This window comes from Leptodactylus fuscus, chromosome 11 (assembly GCF_031893055.1).
Source record: "Leptodactylus fuscus isolate aLepFus1 chromosome 11, aLepFus1.hap2, whole genome shotgun sequence".
In the NCBI taxonomy this organism is placed as follows: Eukaryota; Metazoa; Chordata; class Amphibia; order Anura; family Leptodactylidae; genus Leptodactylus; species Leptodactylus fuscus.
Window position 1 is genome coordinate 75813239 of NC_134275.1, and position 15722 is coordinate 75828960.

The 15722-nt window shown below is 43.6% G+C and overlaps 1 protein-coding gene across 1 annotated transcript in view; it reads left to right on the plus strand.

The window, feature by feature from the left end:
* Positions 1 to 15722, plus strand: part of MGAT1 (alpha-1,3-mannosyl-glycoprotein 2-beta-N-acetylglucosaminyltransferase) — a 360722-nt gene that overhangs the window by 96189 nt on the left and 248811 nt on the right. The window lies entirely within an intron of this gene.

The following is a 15722-nucleotide window of genomic DNA, read 5'->3' on the forward strand; positions in this document are numbered from 1 at the left end:
TTAGGGAGCACGCCTGCAGTACTCAGCCTTACGTCCGCTAGTTTGGTTTCCTAGCAATCACACACAACCTGCGGTCCCGTCTCTTAGGCTGTATATGCGCACTTTGCCCAGTTCCGTGAGATTATAGTGAGTATTACTGAGCTTTATATGTCTGCGGATACAATCATCTACATTTTACAATAATCTACAATGTACCCATTGCATATATGTGTCGTCTGAAAGCATCCCTAACTCTTTATGGAGACATCTGACCATTTCTTCTTTCCAAGTGAGTTCATGTTCTCTAGTTGTTATAACCAGTTGTAGATATTAGGGGGCAGCTTCACTCTCCTTAGTCTGACTGTCTCTACTTCTGCCGCAAAGTGACCACATCTGCCATGTTATAGTTCAGTTAGACCTCCCAGCTGACAAAGGACTGAAATAGGAACAGAATACAAACCTCCCAATTTGGCTTTGCCCACTCCGCCCATTCTAATTCATTTTTCCTGTGCCCCCACACAGTATAATCCTCCTACAGTCACCTGTACATTACGTGTCCCCACCACTGGCGTAACTACCGGGGTAGCAGCTGCCACGGGGCCTAGGACATTAGGGACCCGGTCACAGCCGCTACCGCTGCATTTTTTTTTTTTAATAGGCCGTTACCGGCTGACGTTACTCCAGCTAGTAACGGGCCCTACTTACCTAGCGATACTGGCAGGGGCCAGGATTGGTAATTGACGCCGCGGGCCCTACAGGCACTACTATACTCAGGGTCTTTTCGGACCCCCGAGTATAACAATTGGAGGCCCAGGAGAGTTAGCGGAACATAAAAAACTGTTACTTACCTCTCCGGGTTCCAAGCATGCTTGGGGCCTACTTGTGTGACGTCACATGACCGGGCCTGTATCCTTATGTGTCACGACGCAGGCCCCCAGTCACATGACATCCCGGCCGCCATTGAAGATGGCCGACAGCAGCGGAGAATGCAGCGGAGCCGGGAGATAGGTAAATAACAGTGTTTTTTTTTTATTTTCTATCCCCCCCGGGTCTCCGATTATTATACTCTGGGGTCTGAAAAGGCAGGATGTAATTTGAGGACCCCTGCCATAGACTATAATGGGGTCCATGTGTTTTCCATGCGTTTTCTGCACGAGTTATGCGGAGAGAAAAGTACTTCAAGAACGAACTACTATCCTTTCTGCATTATTAATGCAGAAAACACACAGACCCCATTATAGTCTATGGGGTCTGTGTGCTTTCATTACTCACCGCTTTTTAATGCATTCGGTATTCCATTCGAGGGTCCCCAAGCCGACTTCCCGAATGGAATACCGAACGCAGAGGTGAACCAGGCCTTACACTTTTGTTTTTCTACAGTTTAGTTCCTGCAGGATTGTCCACCTCTATGATAGATAATGACCAAGGTCAGATCAAGGTCTGTGCTACATCTCGGCATAGGAATGCATTGACCAGCGTTGATTGGCCGAATGCCATACAGAGTACAGCATTCGGCCAATCAACGCCGGTTCTGCCGAAGGAGGCGGAGTCTAAGATCGGTCCACAGCAGTCTCCATTCTCTCCATAGTTCACAGTCTCATATGATCTGGATATTAAATCCACTGTTCGTATAAATTGGAGGTCACCTGAATTAGCCAGCCAATGATTTTTTCCGATTTTTTTTCGATGCCTCTGTTGTCGTAGTTCCTGTCCCACCTCCCCTGCACAGTTATTGGTGCAAAAAAAAGCACCAGGGAAGGTGGGAGGGGAATCGAATTTTTAGTGAGTTTGCCACCTGGTGTTCGACTGGAATCGAACATCTCGATCAGCCTGATATCCGATCGAACATGTACTCGATCGAACGCTGTTCGCTCATCTCTAGTTGGTTCCCTTTAAGTAAAGTGCACCATTTACGACACTTCAATGGTTTGTCAATCACAGCCAAAAAATAATTCTTTTTCCGAGTCATTAAAGCCTCTTCATATTCTCTGAAATACATTAATACATTGTTCTTTAAAACAAAATAAGGAAATCTCTGAGAAATTTGCCTGAAAGGACATTAAATGATATGAATGCTGCAAATATGGTGAAATTTCAGTTTAGTAATCATTCTCATCTGATTTATTGTTGTTTTTTTTGTTCCCAGAATGCAAGAACCAGGCTCTATACCAAGTGCAGGCCCAGGGCCTACTCCTCTCACGGCTAATGGCTACATACGCAATGCCATCTTGAAGGAGCAAATAATAAGGCGGCAGCAGGTTTTTAAAAATCATTTCTTTACTTCTCACTCGGATAAAACTTCTTTATAGAATGTTTTTGCAGCCTAAGGCTTGTGTGCAGGTTGTATTTTGAGTGTCGGCATAGTCACAGGACTACAATAGTGTAAGCGATCAGGAACAAGGCTTTAGGTTGTGAGGATGCAGATATCGCAGTTTAGTCAACTAAGACTTTCAATTAATATCGTTTCTACTAATTTGTATAGTAGTTAATAAGCAATACAAGATGAGATGACAATGACAAACACTTGTATTTCGCTTTTCTCACCAAGCATAGGGAGCGAAAGAGGAGAGTTAGTGGCTGCCATACAGGTGCTCAACCCCAACACCTACAAGGATCAGTTGTTTTTTTACAGCATTCTAATTTACTAGTTAAAGAGGTTTTCCAGAAATTTGGAATTTATGGCCTATGCTTAGAATAGGCCAAAAATATGTGATCAGCGAGGGTCTAACAGGTGGCCCCCACACCGATCAGCCATACTATGCACAAGACGGGGCTAGAAGCGAACGGGCCATGGATAGCGGATGGGCCTCTGTATGGCAGATTAGCTCGAGCTCCCATTGGCTGCAGCACTAGCGCACAGCCACTACATAGGGACTTAAACCAACTACTTCCAGCTCCATGCTGTGTATAGTACAGGCATTGGAAGCAAACCCATACTGCTGATCAGTGCAGGGGCTGAGTCTTGGCCACCCACTGTTCCAGACAATCCCTTTAAGGTAGCAGTTGCAAGAGTGTCCCCCCCCCCCGGGGTCCAAAGGGCATTGAGCCAGATAAGATGATACTAGTAAGATTAGTAGCAGTGACCTTCCTTGAGCAAATGGATTGGGTATGTTGTAACCCAACTGCCTGATCATTATCTCCCCCAACACTTACCATCAAAGGAGAGTCTGGAGACCACCATGTACTTGGTCACCTGGGCCCATTGAAATCAAAAGGGTTGGTCAATACACATCTAATATCTATGGATTGCTTTAAGGAGAGGAAAATAATCAAAGCCATTTGCTCCATATACATGTCACACCCTCCATTATAGTCAATTAAGAGATATCGATACCTACACTTACATCAGGGAATGACTTAAAACACCATTACATGAACAATCTCCTTACATACGGCTGTAGCCCCACCTGCTTCAAGTAGCATGTCATGGCCATTATAATTTCCTTACTATTACAAACAACATATATATTTAAATCGAGTAGCGTTCTGATGGCACATGCTACATACATTCTCGATGAGCTGCTCCTTTGGCCACCAGATAAGAGTGGTTCCATATTTTTCTTGGAGTGCAACATATATTATTTTTAGCACCATAAAAATTCATCTATCACCATCATAGAAAGTGAATTACAGTTTCCAGCAGCTCTTTCTGCCATATCTATATTAGTTATATTACTATTTTTCCATGTAGTAATGGTCTCAAGTTACAATGGTTTCAACTTACAATGGTTGTCCCCAAAACAATTAGTATTATAAATGGTGGGGCCACTGTATAATGTTAATCCTGCTACAAACAGGTTTTCCCTGTATATTAAAGGGGTTGTCAGACAAAACAAAATATTTTCATAAGTATCCCAATTTAAATGAATAAAATCATGAAAGCCATTTAAGGCATATCCACAGAGGAATATCCACAGAAGTGAATTGAATTTAAAGGGGTTATCTGGTGAATAAGATTGATAGCCCATCTTTAGGATAGGTAATTGAAATTAGATCAGTGGGGGTCTGACACCTGGGCCCCCATGGATTATCAATACCAAGGCAGTGTTGTTGGCCATCAGCCAGATGTCCGCATAGAACTCTGAGCTACACTGGTGGCAAAACGGTGGCTCAGTGGTTAGCACTGTAGCCTTGCAGCGCTGGAGACCTGGGTTCGAATTTCACCAGGAACAACATCTGCAAGGAGTTTGTATGTTCTCTCTGTGTTTGCCTAGATTTCCTCCCATTGTATAAAGACATACTGATAGGAAAAAAAAATTACATTGTGATCCCTATATGGGGCTCACAATCTACGTATAAAAAAACAACCTATGAGCTATACTGTTTCTGTAATTCCCATTTATTTCTATTAGGGCTGTTTCTGTACAGCCCAACCATAGCTGAAATCTTCTAAGAGACGCCACAGCAGGTTAAGTAGAGATGCATGGAGGCTGCAGTGGCTCATTTGAGGGTCCATTCACACGGAGGAACATGGTGAGGAATTTGTTGTGGAAATTCAGCACTGAAAAATACAGTCAGAATGAGCTGCGTTAAAACAGATCCCATTGAATTCTATGGGTGCCAGCATACGCCCGTATCACATTGAAAGCAATAAGTAAAGAAGCCTCCCATTGATTTCAATGGGGAGCACATATGCCGGCACCCATTCAATTCAATGGGATCTGTTTTTTACACCGCTCACTCTGAACGAGTTTACGTTCAGAATGAGCAAAGCTTAAACTCAGTGTGAAGGCTCCCTTATATGAAAAAAGACCTTATAATGTTGGCCATATTCTAAATAGCCTTGTTCAGCCAATAGCAATCTCTCTCATCTCTACAAACACACAATAAGGTTTGTTGTCATACCTAGTATCCTGACACTTCTCGTTATCTAAAGTATTAATAAATGGTCGCAGACTCAACTCTGACAAGTTAAAAATTTACACTCAAAAGCTAGAGACTAATATTGGCAGCTTTGGAACCCTATATCAAAGTTACATAAAAACATGCTGGTGGTTTAGTGGCCCCAAACCGGTGACATCCCAGGTACTGCTGCTCTTTGGCTCTTCCAGGGGCATTCCTGGAATATATAAAAATCATTGGGACAAGCAATAAGCCAAATGTCCTTCCCAACACAATTTTTTTTATACACATATAGAATTATTAAATATCAGGACCCAATATGGTCATGTAAGTTCCTTACTACAAGACAGATTCCCCCCCCCCCGCCCCAAAAGTGTAATCCACATGTAGATCCTTTTATTGTAGAATGTGCCCCACATGATGCCACCCATTCCACTAGTGTCAGAGTTACCTCCATGCCTCTATATATGGAACACAAATAGTCCCCTTTTATCAAAATGCACTGCTCATAATGTCAACCAGCATATTAAAGTGGTTGTCCTGATATTTGTATGTATCATCTGATTGATGGGGGGCCAGTGCCGCACCTCTTGTGAGGTGAGGTGAGGTGCCCGCCTCGGGCGGCGGACTGGAGGGGAAGACAGCACGGGCGATGTTTTTTTTTTGCCTGTTTTTGGTACTTTTCCGTTATCGGGCCAGCATCGCAGTTCAGCATCAGCATCAGGACATGCTGAACTGCTGACTGCTGGTCCGATGCTGGCTGGCACTGGAGCTGTGTAAAGGAGCAGCGGATCAAAGGACGCCAGAGAGGGGCGCCCAGACCCTGCACTCACTCGCGGTGCGGAGAGGATGGTGGAGCCTGGCCTGGCGTGAGCGGTATGCCACCGTGACAGACGTTGTGTTCGTGTCATTGCAGCTGCAGCATCAGGGGGTGACGTCCAGCCTCACCGTGTCCTCCCAGCACTGGGACGTGCAGCCCGGCTGCTGACAAGCTTGTGCTCACCGACAATCACTGCAATCCCCAAGTCAACCCACGCCCCAACCCGGTCACCATCCTCTCCGCACCGCGAGTGAGGGCAGGGTCTGGGTGCCCCTCTCTGGCGTCCTGTGATCCGCTGATCCTTTACACAGCTCCAGTGCCAGCCAGCATCAGGCCAGCAGTCAGCAGTTCAGCATGTCCCTTTGCTGGTGCTGAACTGCGATGCTGACCCGATACTGTTTTTACTGTTTTCCCTCTGAACCTTGCTACTACTTGTAGGGCTATTTGCATACTCCAGAGGTAAATGTTAGTATTTATTAAAAAAAAAAAAAGCCGGCCTCCTGCCACCCTTTAATAGCCGGCCAACTCGCACCTATTCCTCCCACCTATGACATTACTGTAATGGACAAGAGGAATTCCTAATATCGGTAAGATTTTTTTTTAATGTACTGTACTGTACTGTAATACTGTACACAGTATTAAAAATATCATAGGCACGTGATAATCTGACTTTCTCCAACTCAAGGCAGCATCACAAGGCGCTATCATGAATTTGAGGAAATCCACTTACCGGTAAAATACACATGCCCATGATTAGACAGGAGCACCGATGTTTTGGTGCTCCTACTTATCTCCCTTGACTATCCAGGTCTTCTACCAGCCGGGTCTGTTAGCGACGTCCAGTGATGTCTTCAATATCTTCGTCCTCTTTCTTGAAGATGTTTCTCTTCAATCTAGTCCAATCTTCTGCCAGGAGCTCAGGGGATATTTTTCTCTGGTGACTTGAGATCCGGTGTCTTGCAAAGGGTTCATCAGATGACAAATGAGAACCCTTTGAATATGGCCTGATCTTTTACTGTTAAATGTCTTCTCTTGGCTTCTGCTGCCTCCATTTAGGCCAGGTTGAAATGTTTGGCAGGGCGACGAGGTGCTCCTGGTTCTGGGATGTGTGGTGGGGGCATCTGGAGTGCTTCAACAGAGACCCAATCAATATTCTTGAAGAACTGGTGGCTCCGGATCTTTCCATTCACTCCCAAGCGCTTTGCTGGATTTTTCAGGAGGAGCTGAAAATAAGAAATAGCATTATGAATATCTACATATATCTTACGCACAAAAAATACAATATCATTGTATAATACAATGGTGGCATACTGACTTGTATGATGGTAACTGTGTATAATACAATGGTGACATACTGACCTGTTTGATGATGTCTTCAGCGCCGGAGGGCATTGAGGTGTACAGTGTGGGATGGTAAGTACACTCACTGATAAGCATGATGTTTAGGATGACGCCAAATGAATACCAGTCCACTCTGGCGCCATATTCCTTGTCTGAAAGCATCTCAGGAGCGATGAAGCCTTCGGTACCAGCATATTAGGTGGCAGTACGGTCTTCAAACATGTTCTACAGGGCGAGACCGAAATCACTGATCTTCACGTGGCCCGACTGCCACCAGGATGTTCTCGGGCTTCAGGTCTCTGTGGATGACTCCTTTTTGATGAAGAAATTGGATGCCACATACTAGCTCGGCAGCGTAGAATCTTGAACTGGGGATGTCAAGCCGCCCCTTCCGCTGCAGAAGTTGTTTGAAGTCTTCGCAGCTCATATACTCCAGCCCTAGTAGAACATGCATCTTTGTTTGGAATGCAAATGAGGGCTGGATAAGGAAGGGGCTGCCAGCTGTAGGACACGATGTTCCACCCACACATCCGCCTCGTTGCCAGTAGATAGGAGGGATTTCTTGCTGACGATCTTCACAGCAAACATCCGGTGGTTTGAAACATCCTCAGCCAGCACGACTTTACCGAAATTTCCTTGCCAGAGCACGTGATAGAAAATCAGTCTCAGTCTTATGGAGAGTGTGCTTCCAGAGCAGGTAGGCCTGTCACCGGTGTCCTCTGTTAGAGGGAAAATAATTGGAAAACTTAGAAGACAATTAAAACAGGTCAATAGAAATTCTCTATTTATATCTCTGTTAATAATATTAGTATAACAATCTTATTTTGATGTCAAAACCTGGGAAATAGAAGCTGTGAAACTCTCTATGTGCTCAGCTCCCCTTAGTGGTGGCAACTGGAATGCAATTTCATTCTGTTGAGAAGCTAAAGAAGGCGGCCTGTGCCAGGTCATCCGCCAAATACAGGCCTCATGGCATTCTAAGAACAAGGAGCAGTTACTTTCATGGAGAATATACCGGTGAATGCAGACACGTTCCCTGCTACAGTCATATTAATGGGAGTGCTAACCACTCTATAGTCAATGCTCCCATTGAAATGAATGGAGTGTGGGTACATCTGCATGTTTCACTATATTCTGGATGGGAGCAAAACACACCCCATTCTCAGGATCGGTGGGGGTCAAACCACTGGGATCAGCAGTTTATGCTCTATCCTATGGAAAGCGGATGCAAATTATCATGACATAACCCCTTTAATATATGGGGCGTTTTTTTTTTTGTTTTTTGTTTTTTATACCAATGTAAATGACTAACCCTGATCAAAAAATGTAGAAATTATCAAAATTTTACAGCATGAAGTAAATTACAATTATTACTTTTTAATAATACATTTTATTAAAGGGGTTGTCCAGAGAGGAGGACTAAAAATGAACCAGAGGTTCTGACAACATCACAATCTCTGGGTCATGTGATCCAAAGCAGTATTTTGCCCTGGGTTGCTCCGCCCCTTCCTCCCCAATCTCACAGGTATCTAATTACCTGTATTATGCTGAATAACTGTTAGTTACCCAGCTCTCATAGAACATGTGATTAATTACCTGCTAGATTGGGAGAGGATGGGGAGGAACGGTCCAGAGGGTAGAGTGACCCAGGAGGGGCGGGGGTTTGGGGGGAATGCTGCTTTAGATCACATGACCTGGGGGTCATGACATCATCAGTGATACCCAGGACTGGCTAGGTAAATTACTACTCCGCAGATAACGCCTTTTTTAAATGACTTATCAGGAATTCCTAATATCGGTAAGATTTTTTTTTAATGACTATATACAGAGTATAACTCTGTACACAGTATTAAAAATATCATAGGCACGTGATAATCTGACTTTCTCCAACTCAAGGCAGCATCACAAGGCGCTATCATGAATTTGAGGAAATCCCTTACCGGTAAAATACACATGTCCATGATTAGACAGGAGCACCGATGTTTTGGTGCTCCTACTTACCTCCCTTGACTATCCAGGTCTTCTACCAGCCGGGTCTGTTAGCGACGTCCAGTGATGTCTTCAATATCTTCGTCCTCTTTCTTGAAGATGTTTCTCTTCAATCTAGTCCAATCTTCTGCCAGGAGCTCAGGGGATATTTTTCTCTGGTGACTTGAGATCCGGTATCTTGCAAAGGGTTCATCAGATGACAAATGAGAACCCTTTGAATATGGCCTGATCTTTTACTGTTAAACGTCTTCTCTTGGCTTCTGCTGCCTCCATTTTGGCCAGGATGAAATGTTTGGCAGGGCGACGAGGTGCTGCTGGTTCTGGGATGTGTGGTGGGGGCATCTGGAGTGCTTCAACAGAAACCCAATCAATATTCTTGAAGAACTGGTGGCTCCGGATCTTTCCATTCACTCCCAAGCGCTTTGCTGGATTTTTCAGGAGGAGCTGAAAATAAGAAATAGCATTATGAATATCTACATATATCTTATGCACAAAAAATACAATATAATTTTCGACTACAAGTTTAGACTGTGGATTTTTGTTCTCAATTACTTTTCTGATATTGTTTTCTAGTTGTACTTGTAAAAAATTTGTAAAAATTTAATGAAATAAGACTTAAAAAAAAAAAAAATAAATAAAATACAATATCATTGTATAATACAATGGTGGCATACTGACTTGTATGATGGTAACTGTGTATAATACAATGGTGACATACTGACCTGTTTGATGATGTCTTCAGCGCCGGAGGGCATTGAGGTGTACAGTGTGGGATGGTAAGTACACTCACTGGTAAGCATGATGTTTAGGATGACGCCAAATGAATACCAGTCCACTCCGGCGCCATATTCCTTGTCTGCAAGCATCTCAGGAGCGATGAAGCCTTCGGTACCAGCATATTCGGTGGCAGTACGGTCTTCAAACATGTTCTCCAGGGCGAGACCGAAATCACTGATCTTCACGTGGCCCGACTCTGCCACCAGGATGTTCTCGGGCTTCAGGTCTCTGTGGATGACTCCTTTTTCATGAAGAAATTGGATGCCACATACTAGCTCGGCAGCGTAGAATCTTGAACTGGGGATGTCAAGCCGCCCCTTCCGCTGCAGAAGTTGTTTGAAGTCTCCGCAGCTCATATACCCCAGCCCTAGTAGAACATGCATCTTTGTTTGGAATGCAAATGAGGGCTGGATAAGGAAGGGGCTCCCAGCTGCCAGCCGTAGGACACGATGTTCCACCCACACATCCGCCTCGTTGCCAGTAGATAGGAGGGATTTCTTGCTGACGATCTTCACAGCAAACATCCGGTGGTTTGAAGCGTCCTCAGCCAGCACGACTTTACCGAAATTTCCTTGCCAGAGCACGTGATAGAAAATCAGTCTGTCTTATGGAGAGTGTGCTTCCAGAGCAGGTAGGCCTGACACCGCTGTCCTCTGTTAGAGGGAAAATAATTGGAAAACTTAAGAAGACAATTAAAACAGGTCAATAGAAATTCTCTATTTATACCTCTGTTAATAATATTAGTATAACAATCTTATTTTGATGTCAAAACCTGGGGAATAGAAGCTGTGAAACTCTCTATGTGCTCAGCTTCCCTTAGTGGTGGCAACTGGAATGCAATTTCATTCTGTTGAGAAGCTAGAGAAGGCGGCCTGTGCCAGGTCCTCCGCCAAATACAGGCCTCATGGCATTCTAAGAACAAGGAGCAGTTACTTTCATGGAGAATATACCGGTGAATGCAGACACGTTCCCTGCTACAGTCATATTAATGGGAGTGCTAACCACTCTATATCCAGTGCTCCCATTGAAATGAATGGAGTGTGGGTACATCTGCATGTTTCACTATATTCTGGATGGGAGCAAAACACCCCCCATTCTCAGGATCGGTGGGGGTCAAACCACTGGGATCAGCAGTTTATGCTCTATCCTATGGAAAGCGGATGCAAATTATCATGACATAACCCCTTTAATATATGGGGTGTTTTTTTTTTTTTATACCAATGTAAATGACTAACCCTGATCAAAAAATGTAGAAATTATCAAAATTTTACAGCATGAAGTAAATTACAATTATTACTTTTTAATAATACATTTTATTAAAGGGGTTGTCCAGAGAGGATGACTAAAGATGAACCAGAGGTTCTGACAACATCGCAATCTCTGGGTCATGTGATCCAAAGCAGTATTTTGCCCTGGGTTGCTCCGCCCTTCCTCCCCAATCTCACAGGTATCTAATTACCTGTATTATGCTGAATAACTGTTAGTTACCCAGCTCTCATAGAACATGTGATTAATTACCTGCTAGATTGGGAGAGGATGGGGAGGAACGGTCCAGAGGGTAGAGTGACCCAGGAGGGGCGGGGGTTTGGGGGGAATGCTGCTTTAGATCACATGACCTGGGGGTCATGACATCATCAGTGATACCCAGGACTGGGTAGGTAAATAACTACTCCACAGATAACACCGTTTTTAAATGACTTATCACATAGCAAGGAGCAGCAAAAATAGTTGATATTGCAATAACTGGTATAAAATACACAATATTTATAGTGACCACTAAACGGCCTAAATAAAATGGCGTAATTGTTTATTTTATATAAACAGCGACAATCTAGAGTCCAATATTATTATATGGGGTCTCAGTATATTTAGCTGTGCCCTATCATAAAGGTCACGCCCTATGAAAAGGCCACCCCTGCTTTTGCCATGAAATAGCATTTGTGAAAGGCTCTCCCAGGTTAACGTCCCAGGTAACACATATACACATACATACACACACACATACATACATACACATGTATATATACTCACATATACATACATACATATACTCACAAATACACACACATACATATACATACAGACAGTCGCATAACTACCGCCGTAGCAGCAGAGGCAGCTGCACAGGGCCCGAGACATTAGGGGCCCGGCGATAGCCTCTACCAGTGCAGGGTGTTTTTTGTTTCTTAATAGGCCGTTACTAGCTGGAGTAACGGAGGACTGCAGCAGTAACGGGAGATAGGTGAGTAACAGTGTTTTTTTAAATGTTTTTCTCCCCTTGGGTCTCCGATTATTATACTCTGGGGTCTGAAAAGACCCCAGAGTATAATAATTGTTTATGGGTGTCCACAGTGGGACATAATACTGTGTGCAGGGCCACTGTGGGGGATAATACTGTGTGTAGGGGCCACTGAGGGACATAATAGTGTGTGCACGGGCCACTAAGAGACATAATACTGTGTGCAGGGGCCTCTAAGGGACATAATACTGTGTGCAGGGGCCAATATGCACACACATGGACAGATCCATACACACATTTATACATAAACTCAAGTATACACATACACACAGATGCACACCTACACACCTTGAGAAGGTGACAGGCAGAGTGCTGGAGTCCCGGTATATCAGCCCCAAGTTTCTCACATATGTGTGGTCCAGGGCAGGTCTTGAATAGGCCTCAGCCCAGGTGTAGGTCCCAGGCTCGTTACTGGGCCATAAAAGGCTGCAGAGGCTGCACTTAAGCAATTTATTCCCCAAATCTGAGGGGATATTAAGGGGGACATTAAACTAGGGACATCTGGAGGGGGACATTAACCCTTTCACTGCCAAGGGTTTCTGGAAATTTTGCACCTCCAGTAGCCAGAGCAATTTTTACAGTTTTGAGATGGACAAATCAAACCTAAATTGCAACATTAAAATATCATCCATACTCCCCATACCTATATATTTTCTTATAGTAGACAGCTCCAGCATTGTTAGAATGCCATTTGGTATTGTATACGAACAGGTACCTTCATGCAATTTTGATTTAAAGTGAATGCTTTATGAAAAATGCAAATAAATGTATATTAGTTGTTAAAAGTGGAAACCAAACAATAAATTATATGCACAAAACCTACTAAAAATAAGAGTTCAACATGTGCAGAGTTCATTCATATCACTTAGGGTGAATTCACACTGAGTAAACGCTAGCTTATTCTGAACGTAAAACACGTTCAGAATAAGCGGCGTCTAAAGCAGCTCCATTCATTTCTATGGGAGCGGGGATACGAGCGCTCCCCATAGAAATGAATGGGCTGCTTCTTTCACTCCGTGCAGTCCCATTGAAGTGAATGGGGAGTGCCGGCATGTACGCTCCGGCATGAGCAGAGCTTGCCGTATACGCCGGCACTCCCCATTCACTTCAATGGGACTGCACGGAGTGAAAGAAGCAGCCCATTCATTTCTATGGGGAGCGCTCGTATCCCCGCTCCCATAGAAATGAATGGAGCTGCTTTAGACGCCGCTTATTCTGAACGTGTTTTACGTTCAGAATAAGCTAGCGTTTACTCAGTGTGAATGCACCCTAAGACCTACATCCGCATGCACGTGTCTTTAGAAAATCACCAGAACTGGAAGGAACAAAAATCTGTTTTGAAGCTGGAAATGTTAAATACGTATCATAAAATGTAGGGATTACACACCTTGAAAAGCAATTGAACCCCTAAACCCTATATATTTGTTGAAAGTACACAACCTGAAGATTACATATGTCTCAATGGGTCATCAACAGCCACATCCACCTTCATGCATTTAAAATAATAGCTTATGGTGTAGACAATGTATATATATATATATACAGTCCTATGAAAAAGATTGGGCACCCCTATTAATCTTAATCATTTTTAGTTCTAAATATTTTGGTGTTTGCAACAGCCATTTCAGTTTGCTATATCTAATAACTGATGGACACAGTAATATTTCAGGATGGAAATGAGGTTTATTGTACTAACAGAAAATGTGCAATATGCATTAAACCAAAATTTGACCGGTGCAAAAATATGGGCACCTCAACAGAAAAGTGACATTAATATTTAGTAGATCCTCCTTTTGCAAAGATAACAGCCTCTAGTGGCTTCCTGTAGCTTTTAATCAGTTCCTGGATCCTGGATGAAGGGATTTTGGACCATTCCTCTTTACAAAACAATTCAAGTTCAGTTAAGTTAGATGGTCGCCGAGCATGGACAGCCTGCTTCAAATCATCCCACAGATGTTCAATGATATTCAGGTCTGGGGACTGGATGGCCATTCCAGAACATTGTAATTGTTCCTCTGCATAAATGCCTGAGTCGATTTGGAGCGGTGTTTTGGATCATTGTCTTGCGGAAATATCCATCCCCGGCGTAACTTCAACTTCGTTACTGATTCTTGAACATTATTCTCAAGAATCTGCTGATACTCAGTGGAATCCATGCGACCTTCAACCTTAACAAGATTCCCGGTGCCGGCATTTGCCACACAGCCCCAAAGCATGATGGAACCTCCACAAAATTTTACAGTGGGTAGCAAGTGTTTTTCTTGGAATGCTGGTTTTTTTGGACACCATGCATGACGCCTTTTTGTATGACCAAACAACTCAATCTTGTTTCATCAGTCCACAGGACCTTCTTCCAAAATGAAGCTGGCTTGTCCAAATGTGCTTTTGCATACCTCAGGTGACTCTGTTTGTGGCGTGCTTGCAGAAACGGCTTCTTTCTCATCACTCTCCCATACAGCTTCTCCTTGTGCAAACTGCGCTGTATTGTTGACCGATGCACAGTGACACCATCTGCAGCAAGATGATGCTGCAGCTCTTTGGAGGTGGTCTGTGGATTGTCCTTGACTGTTCTCACCATCTTCTTCTCTGCCTTCTGATATTTTTCTTGGCCTGCCACTTCTGGGCTTAACAAGAACTGTCCCTGTGGTCTTCCATTTCCTTACTATGTTCCTCACAGTGGAAACTGACAGGTTAAATCTCTGAGACAACTTTTTGTATCCTTCCCCTGAACAACTATGTTGAACAATGTTTGTTTTCAGATCATTTGAGAGCGGGCTGTCCATGCTCGGCGACCATCAAACTTAACTGAACTTGAATTGTTTTGTAAAGAGGAATGGTCCAAAATCCCTTCATCCAGGAACTGATTAAAAGCTACAGGAAGCCACTAGAGGCTGTTATCTTTGCAAAAGGAGGATCTACTAAATATTAATGTCACTTTTCTGTTGAGGTGCCCATACTTTTGCATCGGTCAAATTTTGGTTTAATGCATATTGCACATTTTCTGTTAGTACAAAAAACCTCATTTCAATCCTGAAATATTACTGTGTCCATCAGATATTAGATATATCAAACTGAAATGGCTGCTGCAAACACCAAAATATTTAGAACTAAAAATGATTAAGATTAATAGGGGTGCCCAAACTTTTTCATAGGACTGTACATGGGCCGTGTGGTTTTGTGCAGCTAAATCGTCCATCATGTTCCGTGAGACTCAGTATAAGTTGTTGATGTTTTGGTACCATGTCCCAATCCTCTGTCCTCTTACACACCCTCAATCCCAGTATCCTTAAGACCTGTTGGAGATGCCTTGATGGAGAGGGAACACTGTACCACATCTTTTGGAACTGCCCCTTGATTTGTGCTTTCTGGACAGAGGTTAAGGTGTTAACTGATGAGCTCTTTCTCCAGGGTGTCCCGCTGGATCCACTTATTTACCTGCTTAACTTGCCTCCCAGACACCTTGGTAAAAAGACCTCTAAACTTTTTCGGTATCTCTGCACTGCTTCTAAAACCCTTGTGGCCCTCCACTGGAAAAGTATATACCGTATGTATGTATGTAGCGTCCCTGCCTGGTAACCTGTCGAATATAAGGACATCATGGTTGGGTTTCCCACAAGTCCCAGACCATAGAAAGTTCCTGCATTCATGGTCATAGTCATTTGCAATCAATTAAGA